Source organism: Pseudorca crassidens, chromosome 9, assembly GCF_039906515.1.
Source record: "Pseudorca crassidens isolate mPseCra1 chromosome 9, mPseCra1.hap1, whole genome shotgun sequence".
Lineage (NCBI taxonomy): Eukaryota > Metazoa > Chordata > Mammalia > Artiodactyla > Delphinidae > Pseudorca > Pseudorca crassidens.
The window spans coordinates 97116737-97121934 of NC_090304.1; positions in this window are offsets into that span (position 1 = coordinate 97116737).

Sequence of the window (5198 nt, forward strand, 5' to 3'; positions counted from 1 at the left end):
TACGGGGAGAGGGGAGAAGGAGTGGAGAGGAGGGGCCGCAGGCGAGTCTGACTCAGCGGTCCGGGCCCGGAGAGGCAGGCAGCTCCCAGAGCCAGCAGAGCAGCTAATTACACAGGGGGCCACACCCTACACGTTCATACCTAGCCTGCTTTTTTAAATAAGTGCTTTTTCTCTCCCCCAGTTTAACTATTTTCCACGGCTCAGCAACAAGTCGGGCTGCTTCCTCCTGACTCACTTTCTTCTCATCAGGAAATGGGAGCCTCTGTCCTCACAGGTTTCACTGAGGTGAGCAGTCCCCAGGACAAAAGGCGAGGTGCCCGCGAGGCCCACAGGACAGAGGGCTATTAATTGGGTCACACAAGCCAAATAACCTTGTAATTTGAGGGCCCAGGTTTCAGAGGAAGATCTCCCGCCGCCCTGAGACAATGGAGTTGCTTCTCATCTTGAAGGGAATGATGGGTTCAGTTGGATTTGGATTTTAGGATTTGGAGGGAAGTGGCTACTGATCATTTAACCCTGTATGCCAACTTCCAGGCACTGTGTTAGGTACATTACCTGTAATGAGCTCGCTTAAACCTTACAGCAACCTGTTCAATGATCCCCATTTAATAGATGAGAAAACCGAAGCTCTAAGAAGGTAACTTGCTGGCCTAAGTCAGCTGAGTCCTGGTGGAGCTGAGATTTGAACCCAAGGCCTTTGAGATGTTAAGGTCCCGTCAGCCACCTGACTATTGCAATGGAAGACGGCTTCGGAAAGTCACGTCTGTCCCAGAAGCACGAACAAGATGCATACAGCCTTATGTTATTTCTCTCAGAGCAGGTAGAAATAAACTGCTTGGATCCAAAGGACAGAGAAATAGTAGTGAGGGACAGGAATGCACGCAGTGCCAGGACAGGGGGCTGCATCCTCGGGGCCCACACACTTCACTCTCATCTGTCTCCACAGTAGGTATGCTGTGTGACTCAGAACAAAATCTGCCCGCCCTCTCTGTTCCAGGCCACAGGCAATACCCTCCAAAAAGAAGCCAGTGAAGTGTGGACTCAGATACCCTCAGAAGTGAGACGTTTGGGTACGACTGTCATGTAAACACAGACCTCAGGGGAAGAAGTGAGAAAAAACAACTCTAGCCACTTCCTCTCTCTGACCTCCTGCAGGAACTCTGGGGACCCTCCACTCCTGGCAGGACATGCCACCTGGTCCCCTCTGGGCTACGACCCTCTGCCATGGTCCAGGGAAGCCAACACCCCCGCACAGAGTAAAGGGCTGTGTCTCTCCCAGGCTGGGCTGGATGGGGCAGCACAGGAGATGGGCGTGGCTGAGGTGGCAGGTTCTGGACTGCGTGCAGGGGAGTGGGTTCCCCTCCCTTCCCCTCGACTCCGGGTCGGGCTCTGGGAGCCCTACAGCCCCTTTGGCTCACCAGGCTGAACAGCAAACCCTTTGCAATAACAGCCTCTGGGAACGAGAGACAAGCTTGGTTCACAGAGCAGCCAGAGCTTTAAGGGGTGGGGGGGTGCTGGGGGCAGAGGGTGCTGCTTCATGACGGGGCTTCCCTCTCACCTCACGTCTCTGTTCTCAGGCCCCAGGGGAGCCCCTTCTTGTTTGAACTCACTGGTAAGTTGTCTAAGAGCTCGTGGGGACTTTGGGGGCAGGAAACCCTTTCTCAAAGTCAGGCCCAATTCCACTGGGCTCTTGCCTGAGGTGTGGAGGGAGTGAGAGATGGGGACATGCCTCTCCTTCCCCTGCTAGTGTCTCCTGGACCCTGTGAGAACAGGCTATGAGGGGCAAAGAGCAGCAGAAGGGAAAACCAGAGTGTTCTGGTTATGAACCCAACATCAGTGCCGGCTGACCCTGGGGTGCTGCACTGGGAGACCTCTGCTAGTCCTTGTAAGGACTAGTCCTTCATGCACCTATCTTCCAGGAGTCTGGGAAAGATTCTGAGCCTGGGGAATAGGCCGACACAGAGAAGATGCTCAGAAAGCATTTGTGGGTGGATGGATGGATGGATGGATGAATAAAAGAAATGAAAGTTAGATGGATCCAAGTGGGAAATGGATGGGTGGATGGAGAGTAGATGTGTGGATGATAGGTGAGTGGGTGGCAGGATGGTGGACTGATGGATGGATGGATGGATGGTGGCAGGATGGAGGATGGATGGATGGATTGTGGACTGATGGATGGATGGTGGATGGATGGATGGATGGATGGATGGTGGATGGATGGTGGTTGGACAGATGAGTAGGTAGGTGGGGAACTGGATAAAAGAATTGATAAAAAAGGAAGGGAAAAGGGAAGGAAGGAAGATTCGTGGGAAGGAGAGAGGGAAGAGGAGGGAAGAGAAAGGAAGGAAGGAGATGGACAGGTAGTAGATGGACAGGTAGTAGGTAGGCAAATGTGCTGGTAAACGATTAGCAGCTAACTCTTCTAGCACTGGTTTATAGTGTTTGCCAATTTCTCCCTCCCTGGCCAGTTTCAAGCTACTAGCGTGAGGTGTGCTGGGAAGAGATGAACACAGTCAGCTCCCCCAGGCCACTGTGAGTCACTCCGGCACATCACGGAGGGTCAGCGGGTGACTGGGGTAGACGAATTAATGTAGGAAGGAGGATAGAAAAAGGGATGCTGGAGAATTCAACTCTCAGTTGTCCTGAGGGAGCAAAATGGGCTCAAGTGATTTTAAGGCAATAGAAGACAAGGCTACTTTATCTCTTCCACGCGGCTTTCCCTCTGACCCGGGCCCACAGTGATGGTTCCCTCCTCTGAAACCCTGTTACATCGCTGTCTGTCCTACTCAGAGGTATTTAGCTCAGACCACCCAATGGGGTTAATTACTCCCTCATTCCCATTGATATTTCTCCAGCCTCCTACCATATGCCAGGCTCTAAACAAGAGACTGATCACACAGGCGTAAATGAGTCCCAGATCCCGTGGCTGGGGAGCTCACAGTCCAGTGGGAAAACAAACCAGTGAGTCAGTCATTTGAATCCAGCATGTCCGTGAATGAGAGAAATCCATGTGAGAGTTTTGGCCTGCCCAGGGTGGGGAGGGAGGGCCCAGGCCTTGAGGAGAGAGGCTGGTCCCTCCCACCAGGCTGAGCATGGCTCACTTCCCATGCACAGAAGCATCCTCCCTGGCCAGACAGAGGCAGCATTTAATTTGACTCGGCAGATTTATTCAGTTGAATTGTGTCAGTGCTGGTTTACCGGCGTTTTGGCCCTCCCAGATAAGGGCCTCAGGCCCTTCCTTCCCTTGGTGTGGGTGCTCCTTCCAAAGGCACGGTGGACTCTAGGTAGAGTCTCCTGGCAACCTCCAGAATCCAAGGGCTGAAAAAGGGAAGAAGCCAAAGAAATGATTGTCCTTCCAGGGACCCCATGACTCCATGCCCACCAGTCCCAGGGCTGAACTAGAGAGACAAGGATTTCTAGCCTCTGGAGTACTGAGGTCTGGTGTGGACACTGTGGACCATCCATGGGTGAATGATTGCTCCCAGAGCTCCCCCGAACCCCTCACTCCAGTTCTGCCATTGTGCCCCCCAAAACTACACTCTACACTATCTGCGGGGGTCTGCCTGCTCTTCAATCCCAAAGCTAGTTGCACAGTTTCCACGAAAGGGCATTTCCTGATGGCTCTCAGAACATGCGTGTTACGTGCAAACTGGCAAAAAGCCCCCAAAGGCTGTCATGGCCATCACTGTGGCTTGGAGGTGAGGGGGTGCTGGGAGCAGAAGAAACCTCTTTGTTTTTAAAGGCCTTGAAAGAAAGGGGCCCCTGGAGCCCCTCAGTCACTCATCTCCCATCTTATCCAGTTCCCCTTCTGGTCTAGCTTAAAGCCTTCCTGCTGCAACATTTCTCCCTATACCAAGCGATGGTGGAATGTCACTGGCTGCCATCCCCATCCCTCGCAAGGTTTAGGAGGTAAGAAGAGCTGACAGGTATGGCTTCCAGAGAAGGACTCCCGTGAAGCTGGGGAGGATCCTGCCTGTTCAGACTAGGCCTGCCCTTCCAGCCAGCCCCCACCAAGTCCCTTCCTCCCATACCCACCTATCAGCCAACCCCAAGCCTCCTCCCAGGCTTGTTTCATGAGGCACCTCCAAGCCATTCCCCTCCTGGAAGCCTCCCTGGATTCAGCGGGTGGGGCAGCCTCACCCACCCACTGCCGTGCCCTGGCAACACCTGATTCTCTCACCAACCACCTCCAGATGAAAGAGGAAACCCCTTAAAAGGAGAAAACTCCTCCTGTTCCCTTGGAATCCCAGGGTTGAGAAGGAGCGGCCAGCTGGTCCACTCCCTGCCTCTAAGAAACGCTGTATCTAGAAACGTCCTCTAAAAGACCTGCAAAGAAAGAGACTTCACAGGATCCCTTAGCCATGTGACTTCAAGCTGTAGGACTGTTTGCTGCAGGAACTTCTTCCTTGAGTCCTTCTGAGCCCCAAGCCCTGTGAAAGACAAGATGAGGGGCAATTGTGTCTGTGAGAGGAGGGCTCTGGTCCCACCTTAGTGCTTGCATGGGTCTTCTGAATTGCTGGTGTCTCTGTCCTTTGGTGTGCCTCTAGTTGTAAACAGCAGCCAGAAGGCTGTGCTGCTTCAAACTTTAGAGCAACAATAAAATCTCTGAAGTCTAATTTACTCATTTCTGCTGTCCTAGTCCTACAGAATTTGACCTGAAACTGGGGGGGGGGGGGTTGATTTTATATTGAGAAGAACTCTCTCATTTTTTTTCTTGTGATGAGAACTTTTAAGGTCTACTCTCTTAACAGCTTTCAAATACACGATACAGCATTATTAACTATTGTCACCATGCTGTACCTTACATCCCCAGGACTTATTTATTTTAAAAAGAAAAGGTTATACCCTTTGACCAGAAGAAGAAGAACAAGAAGAAGAAGAAGAAGGAGGAGGAGGAGGAGGAGGAGAAGGAAGGGGAGGGGGAAGAGGAGGGGGGAGGGGAGGGGGAGGGGAGGGGGAGGAAGAGGAGGGGGAGGGGAGGGGGAGGAAGAGGAGGGGGAGGGGAGGGGGAGGGGAGGGGGAGGAAGAGGAGGGGGAGGGGAGGGGGAGGGGAGGGGGAGGAGGAGGGGGAGAGGAGGAGGAGGGGAGGGGAGGGGAGGGGGAGGGGAGGGGGAGGGGAAGGGGAGGGGGAGGGGTGGGGAGGAGGAGGGGAGGGGAGGAGGAGGGGAGGGGAGGGGAGGGGGAGGGGAGGGGGAGGG